The 23,012-nt window shown below is 45.7% G+C and overlaps 1 protein-coding gene across 4 annotated transcripts in view; it reads left to right on the top strand.

The window, feature by feature from the left end:
• Positions 1-10,781: 10,781 nt before the first annotated feature.
• LOC134344556 (pituitary adenylate cyclase-activating polypeptide type I receptor-like) overlaps positions 10,782-23,012 on the top strand; it is a 269,718-nt gene continuing 257,487 nt past the window's right edge. For all 4 annotated transcript variants that reach the window (XM_063044563.1, XM_063044562.1, XM_063044561.1 and 1 more), the window contains exon 1: positions 10,782-11,239. The gene's annotated coding sequence lies outside the window, so the exon portion shown is untranslated. The remainder of the gene's footprint in view (positions 11,240-23,012) is intronic.

The raw sequence follows: 23,012 nt of genomic DNA, 5'->3' as shown, positions 1-23,012 counted from the left end.
TGAAACCAAACAGAGTTAAACTTAAAATCACGTCCTCAATCCCGACCTCCATTAAAACAGTGAAAAAAAACAAGAAGGGTAAATATTACATTAAATGAAAATATCGAATAAAAGGTCCCCAAATCTGTTCAAATTTAAATGAAGAATCATAAAGGTTACTTCTAATTTTCTCCAGATTCAAACATAAAATCGTCTGAGAAAACCAAAAAAAGGTAGTTGGAGCATTAAGCTCTTTCCAATGTTGTAAAATACATCTTTTCGCCATTAAAGTAAGAAATGCAATCATTCTACGGGCTGAAGGGGAAAGATTACTAGAAATTTTAGGTAGTCCAAAGATAGCAGTAATAGGGTGAGGAGAGATATCTATATTTAATACCTTAGAAATAATATTGAAAATATCTCTCCAAAAAGTTTCCAAAGTAGGGCAAGACCAAAACATATGAGTTAAAGAGGCTATCTGCCCCGAACATCTATCACAGAAAGGATTAATATGCGAGTAAAAACGCGCTAACTTATCTTTGGACATATGTGCTCTATGCACCACTTTAAATTGAATTAGGGAATGTTTAGCACAAATAGAGGAAGTATTAACTAATTGTAAAATCTGCCCCCAATCATCCACAGAAATGGTAAGCCCCAATTCCTGTTCCCAATCTACCCTAATCTTATCAAATGGAGCTTTCCTGAGTTTCATAATAATATTATAAATCATAGCCGATGCACCTTTCTGACATGGATTAAGGTTAATTATCGAATCTAAAATATATATAGGAGGAAGCATTGGAAAGGAAGGAAGTATAGTACTTAGAAAATTTCTAACTTGTAAATATCTAAAAAAATGTATTCTTGATAGGTTATATTTATTAGATAATTGTTCAAAAGACATAAGGGAACCATCTAAAAATAAATCCAAAAACCGTAAAATACCCTTAGTCTTCCAAGTTTGAAAAGCGCGATCCGTAAAAGAGGGAGGAAAAAATATGTTACCTAAAATAGGAATCGCTAACCCGAATTGATTAAGATCAAAAAATTTTCTGAATTGAAACCAAATACGCAAAGCATATTTAACGATCGGGTTAGAGACCTGCTTAAGGCGTTTCGAATCAAAAGGAAGAGATGAACCTAAAATAGAACCAAGTGTATAACCCTGAACAGATTGTAATTCCAATGCTACCCATTTAGGAATAGATAGTATATCCCGGTCAAGTAACCAAAATTTCATATGTCGAATATTAATAGCCCAATAATAAAATCTAAAGTTAGGTAATGCTAAACCTCCATCTCTCTTAGCTTTCTGTAAATGTATTTTACCCAGTCTCGGATTCTTATTCTGCCAAATAAATGAAGAAATTTTAGAGTCAACTTTATCAAAAAAAGATTTAGGAACGAAAATTGGTAATGCCTGAAACACATATAAAAATTTTGGCAAAAAAAACATCTTAACTGCATTAATACGACCAATCAAAGTTAAATATAAAGGAAACCATTTAGATGAAAGTTGAGTAATATGGTCTATTAATGGTAAAAAGTTAGTCTTAAATAAATCTTTATGTTTACAAGTAATTTTAATCCCAAGATATGAAAGGTAATTATTAATCAATTTAAATGGAAATTTATAATATAAGGGAAGATGTTTATTAATCGGAAAAAGTTCACTCTTACTAAGATTTAATTTATAACCTGAGAAAAGACCAAATTGTGCTAATAACTCTAAAACAGCAGGAATAGATCTCTCAGGATTAGAAATATATAAAAGTAAATCATCAGCATAGAGTGATAATTTATGGGACTTTAATCCCCGAGTTATCCCAGTAATATTTGAAGATTCTCGAATAGCAATTGCAAGAGGTTCTAATGCAATATCAAATAATAGGGGACTAAGAGGACAGCCTTGTCGAGTACCACGAAAGAGAGGAAAAAAAGGTGAGTTTAAAGAGTTAGTACGAACCGAGGCTACAGGGGAGTGATATAACAGTTTAATCCAGGATATAAATTTCAGGCTAAAATTAAACATTTCAAGCACCTTAAATAAATAAGGCCATTCTACTCTATCAAAAGCTTTCTCGGCATCTAAAGAAATAACACACTCGGAAGACCAAACGGGTTTTATTAAAGGTCGTTACTCTTTTTATAATATTCGTACATTGTTAAATATCGTTTATACTCCCTCACAAAATGTTCCTGAGTGTGTTATTTCTTTAGATGCCCCCCACTTCTAAAGTGAAATGTTGTAGCAATCCAGGACAAAAACAAAACTGCTGGAAAAACTCAGCAGGTCAGGCAGCATCTGTGGAGAGAGAAACAGGGATAACACAGCAGGTCAGGCAGCATCTGTGGAGAGAGAAACAGGGATAACACAGCAGGTCAGGCAGCATCTGTGGAGAGAGAAACAGGGATAACACAGCAGGTCAGGCAGCATCTGTGGAGAGAGAAACAGGGATAACACAGCAGGTCAGGCAGCATCTGTGGAGAGAGAAACAGGGATAACACAGCAGGTCAGGCAGCATCTGTGGAGAGAGAAACAGGGATAACACAGCAGGTCAGGCAGCATCTGTGGAGAGAGAAACAGGGATAACACAGCAGGTCAGGCAGCATCTGTGGAGAGAGAAACAGGGATAACACAGCAGGTCAGGCAGCATCTGTGGAGAGAGAAACAGGGATAACACAGCAGGTCAGGCAGCATCTGTGGAGAGAGAAACAGGGATAACACAGCAGGTCAGGCAGCATCTGTGGAGAGAGAAACAGGGATAACACAGCAGGTCAGGCAGCATCTGTGGAGAGAGAAACAGGGATAACACAGCAGGTCAGGCAGCATCTGTGGAGAGAGAAACAGGGATAACACAGCAGGTCAGGCAGCATCTGTGGAGAGAGAAACAGGGATAACACAGCAGGTCAGGCAGCATCTGTGGAGAGAGAAACAGGGATAACACAGCAGGTCAGGCAGCATCTGTGGAGAGAGAAACAGGGATAACACTGCAGATCAGTGAAGTTTTGTCAACATGCAGAAAGAGGGTTAATGTTTAGGGCTGCTGTCCTGACGGGTGTTCACATACCTGAAGGCCTAACTGCATTTCTATCGCCACAGATACTGCCTGATCATTTTCTACAGATGGACAGTGGAGACCATTCTGACTGGTTGCATGGCAGTCTGGAATGGAGGCTCCAATGCACAGGATTGCAAATCACCTATTTCTCTGTACCTTAGCACATGTGACGATTCAAAAAAACAATCACTGGTTTACTTCCAATGCACAGGATCGAAAGAGGGTTGTAGATTCTGCCAGCTCTGTCACCAGGCCCCACTCTCCCCATCATCAAGGACATCTCCAAGAGGAAATGCCTCGAGAAGGCAGCGTCCATCACTAATGACCCTCACCACCCAGGACATGACCTCTTCCCATTGCTACCCTCAGAGAGGAGGTACAGGAGCCTGAAGACACACTCTCAATCATTCAGGAACAGCTTCTTCCCCTCTGCCATCAGGGAGGAGGTACAGGAGCCTGAAGACACACACTCAATGATTCAGGAACAGCTTCTTCCCCTCTTCAATCAGATTTCTCACTATTCCATGAACTCACAAACACTATCTCAATATTCCTTTTTTTGGTGCTATTTACTTATTTTATAATTTTATAGTAATTTTTAATTCTTTTCACTGTACTACAAAACCATAGATTTTATGTCATATAATCTGCAAGTTCAAGTCCGCTGGAGACTGGAGCCTGTCTCAGGCTTAAGGTGCTGTGTATGTGGTGTGAGGGAGGGAGAATAAAACTTGTTCTGCTGTTGTTGTTTTGGCGGTTGTTGTGTTCCGCATTGCTCTACCGAACTTTGCGGGCACACTATGTTGCACCGGACCGTGTGGCAAGCCCCCAGCGCACTCTTGGTTGTGAACCCAAATGACTCATTTCACCCTATGTTTCAATGTGCACATGATAAATAAATTTTAATCTTGAAATTTGATAATAAACCTAATTCTGGCCTGTTTTTCAGGTTTGGTCAGATGGAGTGAGAAGTCTGTGCCTATGCTGTACACTGCTCTGACTCATTTTCCTCTTTAACGCAATAGTGCTTTATTTGATGTGTGTTTAAACTTTCTTGAGGCATTGTTTTGTTTATTCAAGCTCCAGGAAAACCAATTATTGATGTGTTGCATTTTGACCCAGTTTGCCTTGATATCATCATTAAACACAGAACAGAGAACAGCACAGTCCAGGAACCGTGATGTCTGTATCATACACAAAGCCAAATTAAACTAAATCCCTTGCTCTGTACATGTCCTACATCAGAATCTGGTTTATTATCACCAGCATGTGTCGTGAAATTTGTTAACTTAGCAGCAGCAGTTCAATGCAATACAGTAAGAGAAAAAATATATATTAAATAAATAAATAAATAAATAAATTTACAGTATATGCATATTGAATAGATTAAAATCACGCAAAAACCAGAAATAATTGTATATTAAAAAAGTGAGGTAGTGTTCATGGGTATGATGTTCATTTAGGAATCAGATGGCAGAGGGGAAGAAGCTGTTCCTGAATCGCTGAGTGTGTGCCTTCAGGCTTCTGTATCTCCTACCTGATGGTAACAGTGAGAAAAGGACATCCCCTGGGTGCTTTTTTTTGTGTGCCATACTCTGCCAGAGCCTCAGCAACCACTTTTTCAAGTGGTTGTCTTGGAGGAAAGATTCTGTGAGTGGTTTCCCCATGTCCCTCTCACAGCGCAGTTTTTTTACGAGGCTGAGTTGTGAGCTGGACACTCAACCCGGCACGGATGGAAAGCATGCCCGGTAGCGGCCCAACTGGATTCGAACTCAGGAACCTTTGCTCCGGAGTCCGGCACTGATGTCACTGCGCCACCAGCCAGTGCTGGAGGTCCTTAATAATGGACACTGCCATTCTGAGACACTGCTCCCTAAAGATGTCCTGGGTACCTTGTAGGCTAGTATCCAAGATGGAGCTGACTAGATTTACAACCTTCTGCAGCTTCTTTCGGTCCTGTGCAGTAGCCCCTCCGTACCAGACAGTGATGCAGCCTGTCAGAATGCTCTCCACGGTACAACTATAGAAGTTTTTGAGTGTATTTGTTGACATGTCAAATCACTTCAAACTCCTAAAGTAGTATAGTCTCTGTCTTGTCTTCTTTATAACTGCATCAATATCCCTCCATTTCCTGCATATACACCTGCCTGTCCAAATGAATCTTAAACATAATGGTGAAATCTACTTCCACCTCCAGCTTTAGTATCCTGTTCCAAGCACCCACCACTCCCTGTGGAAAACACGGAGTCATAGAACAATCTAGCAGAGAAACAGGCCCTTCAGTCCATCTAGTCCTTGCTGAACTGTTATTCTGCTGAGTCCTGTCACCCCACCCCTGGACCACAGCCTCCGTACCCCTCCCATTTTTGTACTTGTCCAAACTTCTCTTAAATACTGCAATTCTCTCGGCGGGAGGAGAGAGAGCAGCGCACCGCGCGTGCGCAGCCCTTCGGTGAAAAATGACATCGTATCCATTAAATAGGGGCCGTGGACAATTCTGATTTGATGGAGAGGGACCTGAAAGCACAGAGGAACATCTGGAGAAGTTTCTGAAACGCTCGTTCGCTGCTGTTGTTACTGCATGGTCGGGAATCTTCCGGAGTGTAGGCCTCAAAATCTCTGGCTTTGCCTGCTGTTGGCGACCGAGATTGAGGTCGAATCATTCGGATAGAGATGGTGCTCGGTACTCGATGTCGGAGAGCTGATCGGAGGCTCGAAGTTTTCGGATGACTCAGAGACGGATTGTGGTTGGGCATGGCAGAGAGAGTTTTTCTTCCTTCTCCCGTCTGCGTGAGATTTGAGGGACTTTGAACTTTTACTGTGCTCATGGACTTCATCAAGTTATGATATTGTTGTACTGTTGTAACTATATGTTATAATTATGTGGTTTTGTCAGTTTTTTCAGTCTTGGTCTGTCCTGTGTTTTGTGATATCACACCAGAGGAATATTGTATCATTTCTTAATGCATGCATTACTAAATGACAATAAGAGAGGACTACAAGTCTTCATAATCTAAAAAAAATTAAACCCACATCCACCACTTCGACAGCCAGCTCATTCTATGCTTGCACCACCCTCTGAGTGAAGTTCTCCCTCACGTTCCCCTTAAGCATTTCACGTTTCACCCTTAACCTATGACCTTTACTTCTAGTCTCACTCAGCCTCAGTGGAAAAGGCCTACTTGCATTTTCTCTATCTATATCCTCATAATTTTGTATACTGTCACACATCTGAACAGATTAGTACTGTACAAGCCCTTCTGCCCACAATGTTTTGCTGATCTTGTAACCTACTCCACGATCAACCTAACCCTTCGCATCTTCCTTAAATATAGGGTCCTCTGTTTCGGGCCTCATATGTAAGAAAGGACGTGCAGGCACTGGAGAGGGTCCAGAGGAGGTTCATGAGAATGATCCTGGCAATGAAAGGGTTAACGTATGAGGAGCGTTTGATGGCTCTGGACTTAACTCACTGGAGCTTAGAAGAATGAGAGGTGGGGGTGGGGAATCTTGAAACCTATTGAATATTGAAAAGAACACACATAAGATGTTGAAGGAAATCAGCCGGTCAGGCTGCATCTATGGAAATGAATAAACAATCGACGTTGGGGGCCGAGATGTTTCTCAAGGCCTAGTCCTATAGTGGAAGTCCTGATGAAGAGTCCGGAAAGTTCACTGTTTATTCCACTCCATAGACGCTACCTGCCCTGCTGAGTTCCTCCAGCATTTTGTGTGTGTTACTCCGGATTTCCAACATCTGTAGAGTCTCTTGTGTTAAGCACAAGTGTCATGTCTGCTTTTGCCATTTCCCTGGTAGCCTGATGCAGGCACCCACCGTACTCTGGAAGACATTTACCCCACATGTCTGAACATGGAATATGGAACATCGTACAGCACAGCACAGTATGAGCCCTTTGCCCACGATGTTGTGCCAACCTGTTATGTTGCGCTATAACAAGAGGTGGCACAAACTTGGGTTGCTTTCCCTGGAGTGGTGGAGACCGAGGGGAAACAACATAAAGGTTTATAAGACTAGTAGAGGCACAGATAGAGTAGATGGGTGGTGGGGTGGAGATACATCTCTACCAAAGGAGGTGTAAGGTGTTCCTTCCCTCCGCTAGCCTGCAGGTCACCCTTGGGCAAGGTGTAGCACCCACTTAGCCACCCGATCAGGGTCACGTGAAGCCATGGGAGCACGTGGTGGATGGTCGTATGAGCAGCTGGTGCAGATCACAAGTCCTGGTTATGTGACCACTGACGCCAGACAGACAATTTCTGAAGAGTATCAATAATGGCTGGGGTCACCCCTCGTGTAGAGACACTGCTCAGAAGAAGGCAATGGCAAACCACTTCTGCAGAAACATTTGCCAAGAACAATCACAGTCATGGAAAGACCATGATCACCCACGTCATATGACAGGGCATATAACCATATAACAATTACTGCACGGAAACAGGCCATCTTGGCCCTTCTAGTCCATGCCGAACTCTTACTCTCACATAGTCCCACCAACCTGCACTCGGTCCATAACCCTCCATTCCTTTCCTGTCCATATATCTATCCAATTTAACTTTAAACGACAACATCGAACCTGCCTCAACCACTTCTGCTGGAAGCTCGTTCCACACAGCTACCACTCTCTGAGTAAGAAGTTCCCCCTCATGTTACCCCTAAACTTTTGCCCATTAACTCTCAACTCGTGTCCTCTTGTTCGAATCTCCCCCAGTCTCAATGGAAAAAGCCTATCCACGTCAACTCTATCAATCCCCCTCATAATTTTAAACACCTCTATAAAGTCCCCTCTCAACCTTCTACGCTCCAAAGAATAAAGACTGAACTTGTTCAACCTTTCTCTGTAACTTAGGAGATGAAACCCAGGCAACATTTTAGTAAACCTTCTCTGTACTCTCTCAATTTTATTGACATCTTTCCTATAATTCAGTAACCAGAACTGTACACAATACTCCAAATTTGGCCTTACCAATGCCTTGTACAATTTTAACATTACATCCCAACTCCTATACTCAATGCTCTGGATTTATAAAGGCCAGCATACCAAAAGCTTTCTTCACCACCCTATCCACATGAGATTCCACCTTCAGGGAACTGTGCACCATTATTCCTAGATATACCAAATGAACAAGGTAGAGTAGATAGAGAGTACTTGGTTCCCAGAGTTAAAATGTCTAATACTAGAGGTCATCATTTGAGGTGGGAGGCGGGTAATTTCAAGAGAGACGTGTGGGGTAAGAGAGATGGGTGTCTGGAATGCACCTCCTAGAGTGGTGGTAGAAGCAGAAGTATTAGGGACTTTAAAGAGAAGTTTAGACATGCACAGGAATGTGAGGAAATGGAAGGATATGTGTAGGCAGAGGTTAGTTTAGTTGGCCATATGATTATCAATCAGATTGATTTGGCACAGCGTTGTGGGCCGTAGGGCCTTTCCTGTGTTGTACTGTTCCCTGCTCTGCGTTTTGCTCCACGATCAGCCGAGCCCTTCACTCCTTTCTCAGATATGGGGCTGCACTTTTGGGCCCCTTATACAAGAAAAGATGTGCTGTCAGAATCAGAATCAGGTTATTATCACCGGCATGTGACATGAAATGTGTTAACTTAGCAGCAGCAGTTCAATGCAATACATAATCTAGCAGAGAGAGAGAAAAAATAATGATAATAAATAAAATAAAACATAATAAATAAACAAGTAAATCAATGACATATACTGAATAAATTATTAAAAATGTGCAAAAACGGAAATACTGTATATTAAAAAAAGTGAGGTAGTGTCCAAAGCTTCAAAGTCCATTCAGGAATCGGATGGCAAAGGGGAAGAAGCGGTTCCTGAATCAGAGAGGGTCATTGGAGATGGTCCAAAGGAAGTACACGAGAGTGATCCCAGGAGTGAAAGGGTTAATGTATGAGGGCTGTTTGATGGCTCTGGGCCTGTACTCACTGGAGCTTAACAGGGGATCTCATTAAAACCTACCAAATAGTGAAAGATCGAGACAGAGTGGACATGTAGAAGATATTTTCAATAACGGGGAAGTGGAGGAGTCTAGTACCAGTCTCAGAATAGAAGGATGTCCATTTAGAACAGGGATGAGGAGGAATTTCTCTAGCCAAAGGGTGACAACTCTGTGGAATTCATTGCCACAGATGGTTGTGGAGACCATCAGTGTGCATATTTAAGGTGGAGGTTGATAGCTTCTTGATTAATTAAGGGGTTAAAAGTTACAGGTAGAAGGCAAGAGAATGGGGTCAAGATGGAAAATAAGACACAGGAGCCACTCAGCCCATCAAGTCTGCTCTGCCATTCTATCATGCCTCTCAACTCCATTCTCCTGCCTTTGACCTTTGACACCCTCACTGTGGGATGTATAAAATCATGAGGGACATAGATATGGGTGAATGTGCACAATATTTACCTCAGGGAAAGAGAATCAATAACTAAAAGGCATAGACTTAAGGTGAAAGGGGAAAGATGTGAATGGGATCTGGGGGGCAAATTTAGGAGAACACGCACATCAGTCCTCATTGAAAAGGGCAAGAAGGTTCAAATTCCTGGGTGTCAACGTCTATCCTTGGCCCAACGTATTGATGCAATTATGAAGAATGCAGGCAGTCACTCTACTTCATTTGGTGGTTGAGAAGATTTGGTATTTCACTAAAGACTCGAGCGAGTTCATACAGATGTATATGTTGAAGAGCGTTCTGAATGGTTCCATCACCACCTGGGGTGGAGGCTCCAATGCAGAGGATCCGAAAAGAGTCGCACGGGGTTGGAGAGTCAGCCAGCTCCATCATGGACTCGACCTTCCCCACCATCGAGGACACCTTCAAAAGGTGATGCCACAAGGTCGCGGCATCCATTATTAAAGACCTCACTAGCCGTAACATGCCCCCTTCTAATCCGGGAGGAGGTTCAGAAGCCTGAAGACACGCACTCAACATTTCAGGAAGAGGTTCTTCCCCTCTGCCAACAGATTTCTATCAATCCATGGACCCATGAACACTACCTCACAATTCTTCTTTTGCCTATTTATTTATTTATTTATTTATTTTTAAAATGTAACTTAACAGTATTTTTTTAAAACAGCACATTCTTCAGATGCTGGCAATCCAGAGTAACACACACAAAATTCTGGAGGAACTCAGCAAGTCAGGCAGCATCAACGGAGGGGAATAAAGAGTTGACATTTGGGTGTAGACCCTTTATCAGTATTTTTTTAATGTCTTGCACTGAAATGCTTCCACAAAATACTTTTCACGACATAGTGGTATTAAACCTGATTCTGAACTGCTTCATACGGAGGGTGGTGGGTATTGAACCAGCCACGGAAGGAAGCTGCTGAGGCAAGTACAGTAGCAACATTTAAAAGACATGTGGACAGGTAAATTTATAGTGATATTCAGAGGGATAGGGCCAAACGTGGACGTATTGGATTCGCTTTGACCGGCACCTTGTTCAGCATGGGTGAGTTGGGCCGAACGGCCTGTTTCCGTGCTGTGCAGAGGCGGCTCGGAGGCTTTTTAAGACAGGCACGTGAATAGGCAGGGAATGGAGGGACATGGATCACCGGCAGGTAGATGGGATCGGTTTAATCTGGCATTACAAATATGACGGGCCGAAGGGCCCGTTCCTGTGTGTCACCGCTCTTGTTTCATGGGATTTATTATCATAGTCTCCTCCCGCTCTCCCTGCGATTGGAGGCAGCGCGCCTGCTTTCCACCGGGCTGGCTGCTTTGGACGCATTATCAGAGAGAGAAGGAGAGAAGGAGAGAGAGGGAAGAGAGAGAGAGTGTGTGAGAGAGAGAGAGGGGTACAGTGCTGTCCAGTCTAATCCAACCTCTGCAGCTCGCCACACACACGGTGGGAGTACCGGTGGAGGGGAAGGAGAGAGGGGCAGAGAGAGAGAGGGAGACAGAGAGGGGAAAGAGAGAGAGGGAGATAGAGAAAAGAGGAGTGCTGTTGAATCTAACCCATCGCGCCACGGTCACGGCTGGGGTACCGGTGGAGAAGACAGGAGCTTCAGAAGAGAAAGGGAGATAGAGTGGTTGTGGAAGAGAAGAGAGAGACAGCGAGAGATGTTTCACTCTCCATATAATTAACAACCCCTCTCTGTCACCGCCCAGGAGACGTGACTTGACTTCCAGAATCTCTCAACGCGTCCAGGTGAAGACAGACACACTCACGGTGGGTGAATTTCTGAAAGTTTTGTGCCTCGTTCTGTGCACCGCGGTCTGCCGTGAGGCGGGGTGGGGGGCTGCGAGGGGAAGGGGAGGGGTGGCGGGCTGGATCCCACAGTTTAGCGGCTTGGACGGGGTGGCGCGATCCTGCCACCGTCCATCAGTTCGGACGTGCTTGCGGCTGGAGAGCGCGGGTTTGGATAACAGCTATGCAGACTTCTCTCCCCTCCTCCCAACCTTAACAAATCCCCTCTCCGGCTTCTTACAACCCCCTCCTCCCCCTTCCCGTGCTTATTTCTTATCCGTGTACCCCTCCCACCCGCGCCAGGTTTTATATTGTGGTGGTTGGGTGTTTATATTGTCTGTCTGACCCTTACTCTCTGTTTTGTTGTATTTTTTGTGGTCTGTTTTGGCCAAAGGGCAATTTTGAAGTCTAAAGCATTATCGACCCCCAGCCATCCTTCTTTACTTCAAACGCCCCCCTCCAACCCCCACCACCACACTGCGGGCGAAACCCGGACTGCACACAGAATTAATGCGGAGTCAGGAAATTTCTGCTTGATTCCTCCTCCGTAGTTAATTTATTTGCTGTTTGGAGCAGCGCGCGGTCTGTTCTTCTCTGCAATAATGCATCTCCCCCCTCCATCCCTCCATCCCTCCCCGCTCAGCCCTCGCTCCCTCCTTCCGAATCACTGGCAACCGAACGGCATGAAGTACAAAGCGCTGAGGAAGGCGAGCGTGTGCGGGCATCTGTCGGCGACCCGTCCCGGTGTCGGGTTGGTGGGGCGTCTTCCACGGTGGAGCGGGCAGAGTTTGTCAAATGGAGACGCCTGTGTGTGTGTGTGTGTGTGTGTGTGTGTGTGTGTAACAGACCAGGACACTAAGACGACAGGCGCAGCGATCAATCAAATCGTCGCCTCTGCGTTTTTAAACTCTCCTTGTTGAGGAATGCAAGATTGCCGTCGCTGTTTTCCGAAGGGAGAGGGGGTGGTTCTCGCTCAGATGTGCCAACACCTTCTCCCATCCACATACAAAAAAAAACCGGGGTTGCCGCTTCTCTCGCCACGTGGGATCTTGCCGTGCCATCCCCCTCATCCCACCCCCGCTTTCCAACATGGGCTGAGGTGCCCTCTGGGACTCTTTGTGGAGACGACCCCGCGGGTCCGAACAAAACAGAATTGTGAAGATTGCATTTCCGTAACTCCTGTCAGGGCGCTCCCGGCAGCTGCTGAGTGCGGCTTTTGCTCATCGCGGTCACTGTAGCGGAACGCGGCGGACACCCTTTTGCGTGAAGTGAAATCCCAGTGGCGAGATTTTATTTAGAGTTACAGCACGGGAACAGGCCCTCCCTCCCCACCAAGCCTGCGCTGCCTAACTACACCTGTATGACCGACTCACCTACTAACCCGTTGCTCATTGGAACCGGAGCACCCGGGGGAAACCCACGCGGTCACGGGGAGAACGTACAAACTCCTTCCAGGCGGCGCAGGAATTGAACCGGCATCACTGACGCTGCAAAGTCTCACACTAACCGCTATGCTACTGTATCCCCGTTTATTTTGTTTATGTTGTCCAGGACGTAAAAACATAACCAGATGTGAATTAACTTCAGCATCGGGCCATCAGAGGACCCCGTGGATGCCCTTGGCTTGACAGGGAAGGTGTCACTGGGGTAGTGTGTGGCATTCCCTAAATTCAACACTGCATCATTGCCTGGGTTTGCTTTGGAATTGTGGGCAACACTCACTCACACACACACACACACACACACACACACACACACTCACACTCACACACACGCAGTTGGAGGAACTTTGCAGGTCAGGTAGCATCTGTGGAAAGCAGAATAAACAGTGGACATTTGGAGGTGAGACCCTTCATCACGACTGGAAAGTGTGTAGGTCTTATTCTGTGTGTGTGACTGTCTGTCTCATTCTATCTGTGCAAATAGAAAAGAGTATCTTACTCTGTGTGAGAGAAAGAAAGGGAACGAGTATTTCACAGTGACTCGTCTGCAAGAGAGTCTGATTCTGCTGGAGAGAGCAAAGAAATTCTTGCTTTGTTTGTGTGTGTGTGAGAGACAGAGAGTATAACACTTTATGTCTGTGTGTCTCATTCAGTGTGCGAGAGAGAAGATTTCACACTTTGTGTGTGTGTCTGTCTGACTATATGAGAGAGGAAAGAGTGTGTATGTGTGTATGAGAGGATCATTATGTCTGTGTTTTTGTGCATTTGAGTGCATCTCTCTCTGCATGTATATGCGTGTATGAAAGTTAACTACATGAGCACGTGAGTCTAAGGGAGTGTGTGTGAATGATATGCTGTCTGAATCAGTGTGTACGTGAGTGTGTTTATGTGAAATGGTGCCTCAGTCTGTGCGTGTGCAGGCTTGTGTTGGTGTGTGTGTGTGTGTGTGTGTGTGTGTGTGTAGTTATGAATGTTTGTGCGAAATAGTGTCTCAATCAATGTGTGTGTGGATGTGTGTACATTTGTGTGTCTATGTTCATATGACAATTTGTGCTCCCACCTACTTGGAAGTTAGAACCTGACCCTGAGACCTTGGGCAGGTCGGTTGTGAGAGTGTGCGGTGCAGACTTGGTGGGCTGGATGAGACTATCTCATTCTGCTCCTGTGTCTTATGGAACAGTGAGATCGCTGAGCAGAGGGACTAGCATGCAGAACATTCTCGAACAGTACGGCTCCTTCTGCCTGCAATGCTGTGCTGACCTTTTAACCTGCTCTTAAGATCAATCTAATGCTTCCCTTCCAGGTCGCCCTCCATTTTTCTATCAGCCGCGTTTCTACCTCAGAGTCTCTTTAACGTCCCTCATGTGTCTGCCTCTACGACCACCCCAGGCAGCACATTCCATGCACCCACCAGCGTCTTTGTAAAATAAAATTTAGCTCTGACATCCTCCAATCACCTTAAAATTATGCCCCTGGCACTAGCCATTTTCACCCAGAGGAAGATCTCTGGCTGTCTGCTCCATCTATGTCTCTGATTATTATTATTATTTAGAGAAAGAGCAGGGAACAGGCCCCCTCCAGCCCAACGAGCCTGTGCTGCCCCATTACACCCATGAGGCTCATTAACCTAATCACCCCTACGTCTTTCGGACTGTGGGAGGAAACCGGAGCACCCGGAGGAAACCCACGCAGTCATAGGCAGGATGTACAAACTCCTTACAGACAGCAACCGGAATTGAACCCCGGTCACTGGCGTTATATGAACAGCTACACGACAGTGTCACCGCTCGTCCTCATTCGCTCCAAAGAGAAGATCCCTTGCTCGCTCCTGCTATCCGCATAAGACAAGATCTCTAATCCGGATGGCATTCTGGTAAATCTCCTCTGCGCTCTCGCTAAAGCTTCCACATCCTTCCGATAATGAGGTGACCAGAACTGAACACAACATTCCAAGTGTGGTCTAACCAGGGTTTTACAGAGCTGCAGCATTACCTCATGGCTCTTGATTTGGGAGGCCAGCTTTGCTTCCGGCACTTTAAAGCTTGCTGCCTATCATGGTAAGCTTCCAGTGAGGATTGAACCAGTATCTTAGTCATAGTCATAGTCATACTTTATTGATCCCGGGGGGAAATTGGTTTTCGTTACAGTTGCACCATAAATAATTAAATAGTAATAAAACCATAAATAGTTAAATAGTAATATGTAAATTATGCCAGTAAATTATGAAATAAGTCCAGGACCAGCCTTTTGGCTCAGGGTGTCTGACCCTCCAAGGCAGGAGTTGTAAAGTTTGATGGCCACAGGCAGGAATGACTTCCTATGATGCTCTGTGTTGCATCTCGGTGGAATGAGTCTCTGGCTGAATGTACTCCTGTGTCCAACCAGTCCATTATGTAGTGGATGGGAGACATTGTCCAAGATGGCATGCAACTTGGACAGCATCCTCTTTTCAGACACCACCGTCAGAGAGTCCAGTTCCATCCCCACAACATCACTGGCCTTACGAATGAGTTTGTTGATTCTGTTGGTGTCTGCTACCCTCAGCCTGCTGCCCCAGCACACAACAGCAAACATGATAGCACTGGCCACCACTGACTCGTAGAACATCTTCAGCATCATCAGGCAGATGTTAAAGGACCTCAGTCTCCTCAGGAAATAGAGACGGCTCTGACCCTTCTTGTAGACAGCCTCAGTGTTCTTTGACCAGTCCAGTTTATTGTCAATTCGTATCCCCAGGTATTTGTAATCCTCCACATGTCCACACTGACCCCCTGGATGGAAACAGGGATCACTGGTACCTTAGCTCTCCTCAGAGGTCTAGAGTTTGGAAGGATGAGATGTGATCTCATTAAAACCTATAAAATTCTTGCGGGACTTGACAGTTCCCTCTGGCTGGAGCACTTGGAACTAGGAGAGCTTGGGTAGCTCAGTTGGTAGAGTTAGTCTCAAGTTCTAGGGTTCAATCCCCTGTTTGGGTGCTAGTTTAGGGCACCCTGGTAGTGTAGCAGTTAACACAATGCTATCGTGTTGAGGAAAAGCAAGAACACAGCATCCTGACTTAGGCACCCTAGCTGTACATCTAGTTGCATCACGCCCATTTATGAAAACACCAAAGCCAAAGACAGAAAATCCTACAAAAGGTGCTGGATACAGTCCAGTCCATCACAGGCAAAGCCCTCCTCGTCTTTGAGCACATCTACAAGGAGCCCTGCCACGAGAGGTCAGCAACCATCGTCAAAGATCTCCACTGTCCAGGCCAGGCTCTCTTCTTGCTGCTGCCATCAGGAAGGAGGAGCAGGACCCTTGGGTCCCACACCACCAGTTTCAGGAACAGTTATCATCAGGCTCCTGAATCAGTGTGGATAACCTCACTCACCACAACTCTGAACTGATTCCACAACCTACGGACTCATTTTCAAGGACTCTGCAACTCGTGCTCAGTATTATTTATTTATGTATCTATCTATCTATCTATCTGTCTATTGTGCAAAAGTCTTAGGCACAGATATATAGCTAGGGTGCCTAAGACTTTCGCACAGTACTGTAGTAATTTTATATATTGCACTGTACTGATACCACAAAAAAATACAAATTTCATGACACATGTGAGTGATGATAAACCTGATTCTGATATGGGTCTCTATTGTGGACTGGGAGTTGACACTCCAGTACAAGTACAGTATGGTGAAACAGTCTTAGGCACACATATATAGCAAGGGTGCCTAAGACTTTTGCACAGTACCATATTTATTTATCTATTATTTTAATTATTTGCACAGTTTGTCTACTTTTGCACATTGGTTGCTTGTGCGGGTGTAGTTTTTCATTTATTCTATTGTGAATGCCCACAAGAAGGTGGATCTCAAGGTAGACACATACGTACTTCGATGATAACTTTCAACTTTGAGTGCAAAGTAACGGGCAACAGATAGGGTGAGAGCGTAAGTGAAGAAGTGAGGGGCAGGTGGACTATAGGGCACAAAGTCATAATGACATAGGTTGTGAATTCAAGGTTCCCGCTAATCGTACAAGAGGTCCATTTAATAGTCTTATCACAGCGGAGCAGAAGTTGGTGCTGAGTGTTTTCAGGCTTTTCTGTCTTCTGCCATTGTGTAAGTTGGTGGGTTAAGTGGCGCCTGGTATGTGGATGTGATTTCCATGAGGACCACAACCTTGTCGTTGGGTTTGGAGGCTTGTGTGACCCATTGACCCAGGAGCCATGCTGGCTCGAGTCGGGGCCTTGTGCTTTGGTTCTTGGTAGGGTTGCCCATGCTGAACAGGTCAAAGGGTAGAGGCCAGATTACGAGTGGGCCACTGGTCCTCCAGGTTCGGGGGTTCAGCTGAGGGGCAGCAATCCTGCCTGGCCAAAAAAAGACAACCGTTCTGGAAAGAGCAATGAAGAATCCTATACAGACAGAGATGGAGGACCTTCACCGCTGCCCTAAATGCCAGCAGCCTAACGGGCAGTAAGCTAAAATGCATATAATATGTTGGGGGTTGAGGGGTTGTGGAGAGAATAGTTTACTGGGAAAATTAGTGGGAAGCGAGATGGCTGAGTGGGATGAATCCCCGACTGATTTCGGTCTGGCACGTGCAGCGCAGGGGCTACGGGTGTGATGTAGGTGTAAGTGTGGACCTCACCGCTCGTCTGCCTGGTGTACATCACTGACATGTTGAGCTCCAAGCAGACCCTGCCTCGGCAGATGGTGTCTCAGACGGTGGCTGGTGAGAGCAGATGCTACTTGTCACCAGTTCACTGGGCCTAGTTGTGAGCAGAATACTGCAGGCACACACGCACACGTGTATGCATACTGATGCATGCTCGCACACCCGTGCATACACACTCACACTCACAGAAACAGACCGACAGACAGCGACACATGGATATAGACCGAGGGATGCACAGACACACACTCACACAGAGAAAGTCACACACACACACAATCCAGTGTCAAGCACCCAATGTGTGGGGAAAAGAAGAACAGACTGTGCAAACAATAGAAAAGGTAAACAAATAAGACACAGAACATGAACCGCAGAGTCTCTGAAAGAGAGTCAGTTCGGTGCTGAGGCGAGTGAAGCTGGTCCAGGAGCCCGATGGCTACAGGCCACTGAGCTGAGGTCAGTGCTGATGGATGCAGGCCACAGTTGCAGACTTAGTTCAGTGCTGAGGCTGGTAAGTCTCATGGACTAGTGAGCTGCACGCCAGTTCATCCTTTACCCTCGCCCTTGACATCTGGATCTTTTTAATCTGGTTTAGTGCTTAACTTGGCCAAACATCGGTTCATTTCTTTTTTTTTTTGGCGCGTGCCTGTGTGCATGCGCATCCGTGCGTGCGTCCGTGATGATGTCTTTTTCATGGCCTTTACAAGGTGCTGAGTGAGAGAGAGAGAGAGACTGTGTGGCTGGCCACTCCTCACACAGACAATTTCACAGTATTTTCCCTTTATTTTACGAGGTCGAGTTGCGATCTCGACACTCAACCCGGCACGGATGGAAAGCGTGCTCGGGAGTGGACCCGACTAGTTTCGAACCCGGGAACCTCCACTCCCGGGTCCAGCGCCGATGTCGTTGCGTCACCAGCCGGCCCAAGGTTCATTCCTTGTTCTTGGGCCCACTTCTTTAATCTGGCACCAAGTCCACAGTCTCCAGAGTCGCAGAGAATGGTGTGAAAAATCCATCAAGCAGCAGTTCTGTAGGTGAAAATGCCTGGTTAATGAGAGAGGTCAGAGGAGAATGGCCAGACTGGTTCAAGCTGACAGGAAGGCTGCAGTAACTCTAATAACTATGTATTATAACAGTGGTGTGCAGAAAACCATCTCTGAAAGCACAGCACGTTCAACCTTGAAGTGGATGGGCTACCGCAGCAGAAGACCACAAGCATACACTCAGTAGCCACTTTATTAGGTACCTTCTGAATCTAATAAGGTTGTTCCCCTGTTAGAACGAAAGCTGTCAGAAATCTCAGTAACAGCACTGTGGTTAAGTTAGGGGTGTTGCGACCTAAAGATCTGGGCCACTTATCTGAAAACATTCTGGGACACAAAGAGTTCTGGCTAGAGGAGTGAATTCTAGTATATGTAGTCTCCTGCATCTGCTAGTTATCAGGAGGTCTGAGTTCAAATCCCAAAGGGATGAGATTTAAATTCAGTTTGAGGAAAAAAAATCTTTGTGTGATGCAATACATGAGATTCTGGGGGATCTCAGAGGGCCAGGTAGCATCTGTTGGGGAAGTGGGTGGTTGACGTTCTTGTCCTGATGAAGAGTCTCATGAATGTGAGGAAAACAGTAGAATATGGACATTGCGTAGTCAGAAGAGATTAGTTTAGTTAGCCTTTTGATTACTATTTGATTAGTTTGGCACAACATTTTGGGCTGAAGTGCCTGTTCCTGTGCTGTAATGTTCAAGGTTTTATGTCTCCCGAAATGTCAACTGATTATTCTTCTCCGTAGATGCGGCCTGACCTGCTGAGTTCCTCCGGCATTTTGTGTTTTAGATGCTCTAGATTTCCAGCACCTTTTGGGATTTGTCTATCTATCTATCTGTTTATTGATTTATTTACTGAGGAATCGGCTCTTAAAGCCGTGTCGCCTAGCAACAGCCAAGTTAACCCTATCCTAATCATGGGCCAATTTACAATGACCAATTAACCGACCAACCAGAATGTCCTTGGACTGTGGAGGGACACTGGAGCACCCGGAGGAAGCCCACACGGTCACGGGGAGAACATACAAACTCCTTACAAAAATTGAACACAAGTTGCTCATACTGTAAAGCGTTGTCCTAACTATTACATTGACGTTTCAGGTCGAGACCCTTCACCTATTGTCCAGGTGTCGGATGTTCAGCAGATGAAGGATCTCGTCCTGAAACACTGGCTGTCCATTTCCATCCGCGGATGCTGCCTGATCTGCTGAGTTCCTCCAGCATTCATACTTAGCTCCATGTTCCAGCTTTGGCAGCCTCCTGTATCTCTGATTCTTCATCATAAGGAGCAGGTTCTGATAGTATCTGCTAGATGGGTTGGTATATCAAGGGCAACGTGGACACAGATCATTGACTCATAGAGCACTACAGCACAAATCAGGCCCTTCAGCCCATCCAATCTGAGCTGAACTGTTGTTCTGCCTAGTCCTGTGGACCCTCACCCACACCACAGCCCTCTATATCCCTCTCATCCATGTACCTATCCAAACTTCTCTTAAATGTTGAAATCGAACCCACATCCACCAATCCCACACTGGCAGCTCGTTCCACACTCTCACCACCCTCTGAGTGAAAAAGTTCCCCTCATGTATTGTGCTGTAGGTTTTCTATGTTCTATGTTTCCAAGTTCCTTTTAAACATTTCACCTTTCACCCTTAACCCATGACCTCTGGTTCTAAACTCATTCAACCTGAGGGGAAAAAGCCAGCTTGCATTTACCCTATTTATACCCTTCATAAATCTCCCCCCTATCAAATCTCCCCTTGTATTCCTATGCATCTGAGGGTAAAGTCCAAACTTACTTGACAATGTAAGGAGTGTTATAGGACAGACAGACCTTGGATTACAAGTATATATTTTCCTGAAAGTGTCAAAACATGGTAAACTATAAGACATAGGAGCATTCGGCCCATTGACTCTGCTCTGCCATTCCAACATGGCTATCTTATTATCCCTCTAAATCCCATTCACTTGCCTTCCTCCTGTAACCTTTGACGCCCTGACTAATCAAGAACATATCCACCTCAGATTTAAATATACCCGATGACCTGACCTGCACAGCTCTCTGTGGTATCGAATTCCACAGATTCACCTTCTCTGGCTAAAGAAATTCCTCCTCGTCTCTGTACTAAATAGACATCCCTCTCTTCTGAGGCTGTGCCCTGTGGTACTAGACTCCCTCAATATTGGAAACATCCCCTCCACATCCACTCCATCTAGACCTTTCAATATTCAATTCCTTCTCCTAAACTCCAGCGAGCTAAGGCCCGAGCCATCAAACACTCCTCATTCATTAACCCTTTTATTCCCAGGATCATTCTCACGAGCCTCCTCCGGACCCTGCAGAGGAGGTAGACAAGGTACTGTGGTAAAGAAGGCATTTGGCACGCTGACCTTCATCAGAAGGGGCACTGAGTTCCAGAGTTACGATGCCATGTTACAGCTGTACGAGCCATTGGCGAGACCACACCTGGAATATTGTGCACAGTTCTGGTCACCCCTCACTACAGGAAGGACGTCATTAGAACAGAGAAAGTACAGAAAGAATTCACAAGGAATTAGGGTGCCTCTGTAATGTGATGCTATTACCGCTCGAGGCATTGGATTTCGGATTTCAGCTCCGGCACCCTCTGTGAGAAAGTTCATATATTTTTCCCGCATGTGCGTGGGTTTCCTCTGGGTGCTCTGGTTTCCTCCCATGGTGCAGAGACATGCCAGTTAGCAGGCTAATTGGCCATTGTAAATTGTCCTGTGATTAGGCTCGGGACTAAATTTCTGGGTTGCTGGGTGGTGCGGCCTGGTGGGCATTAGGGCCTGCTCTCTCAATGAAGTTAAAGTTAGGATATTGTCAGAACTGAAGGTTTGAATTATAAGGAGAGACTGAAAGGCTGTTTTTGCTTATACAAGTTTATAAAATGATGTAGAAATTTGTTTTCACTTCGACACGAAAGAGTCTTTTCTATTGATCAGTGTCAACAAAGCCAAGCTAAACCCACTCTGATTGAACATTGTCAAACAATAAAACATGAAGACTTCCTGGAGGGAGGGTGAATACTTTTTACAAGCACGGTACGTTATCGTAGCTGTTTCTGTGATAAGCAAGCTGGCATGCAAGCCAGGGTAGCACGAAATAGGGAGCAAACTGTTCCCCACGCAGCAGACTCCCCCTCTCCAGGCTGCTCACCGATCCAAAGGAACGGCAGAGACTGATACAGTTTGGCACCAGCAGTGTCGTGGGAGCTGCCAGTCAACGATGAATTCAACGTTGGACTGCCTTAGGGACTCTGGCTCTAGCTCCTGAGGGTTTACTCCTGAAGCATTCCCCATGGGTGGGTATAACCGCAAGGGAGATCAGAGTTTTTTCCTTCTCCTAGATGAGCGGACGAGCCCCATCTGGTAGGCGGGTCAAGGAGGCTTCTGTTTAGGCTGAGTGAAAGTTGATCTGACGAGCTGAGCTTTTCTTACATTGAGACCGATTAAGATCTGGAACTCATTCCTGGACAAGGTGGTTGAATCAGATACAATTATTGTGTTTAGGAGGCACTTAGATAAAGATAGATTAAAGATAAAGATTGGCTTTATTTGGAACACTGTGTTCAGTTTTGTTCACCCTGTTGTGGGATTAAAGATCAGCTTTATTTGTTACATGTACATCGAAACGTACAGTGAAATGCATCGTTTTCATCGAGGATGTGCTGGGGGCAGCCCCACAAGAGTCACCACACTTACGACACCAACGTAGCATACCCACAGCTTACTAACCCTGGCCCGTATGTCTTTGGAATGTGGGAGGAAACCGGGGCACCCGGAGGAAACTGACACGGTCACAGGGAAAACATAGAAACAGCGGCAGGAATTGAAGCACCATTGCTGTAAAGTGTTGCGCTAGGCACAACGTTATCATGCTGCCCTGGTAGATGGACATTGAAACGGACAAGGCATGGCAGGATATGGTCCAAAAGCCCAGAAATGGGATTCATCTAGAGGGGCAAAGTATCAGCATGGACGTGACGGGCCGAAGGGCCTGTTTGTTTGCTGCACAGCTTCGTGAGCCCATAGCATTGAAGAGTTAATCAGTCCCAGTGAAGGGTCTCAGCCCGAAACATCGACTGTTTATTCCTTTCCATAGGTGCTGCCTGACTTGCTGAGTTCCTCCAGCAGTTTGTGTGAGTTGCTGAAGATTTTGGCGGCAAGGTGGTATAGTGGTTAGCATAACGATATTACAACACCCCCAGCTCGGGTTCAGTTCCTGTCTCTGTCTGTAAGGGGTCTGTCTGTTTGCCCTTTGGCCACGTGAGTTTCCTCCGGGCGCTCCAGCTTTCTCCAAAATGCCAAAGACACACGGGTTAGTAGGTTAATTGTAGGTGGTGGGGTGAAGCTACATCTCTACCAAAGGAGGTATAAGGTGCTCCTTCCCTCCGCTGGCCTGCAGGTCACCCTTGGGCAAGGTGTAGCACCTGCTTAGCCCCCCTGATCAAGGGCCATGTGAAGCCACGGGAGCAGGTTGTGGATGGTCGTACGAGCAGCTGGTTATCTGACCACTGAAGAGTATTGATAATAGCTAGGGTCACCTGTCTTGAAAAGACACTGCCCAGAAAAAGGCAAT

This window comes from Mobula hypostoma, chromosome 3, assembly GCF_963921235.1.
Source record: "Mobula hypostoma chromosome 3, sMobHyp1.1, whole genome shotgun sequence".
Taxonomy (NCBI): Eukaryota; Metazoa; Chordata; class Chondrichthyes; order Myliobatiformes; family Myliobatidae; genus Mobula; species Mobula hypostoma.
The sequence above is the reverse complement of the archived record's forward strand: the minus strand, read 5'-3'. Positions and strand labels throughout refer to the sequence as shown.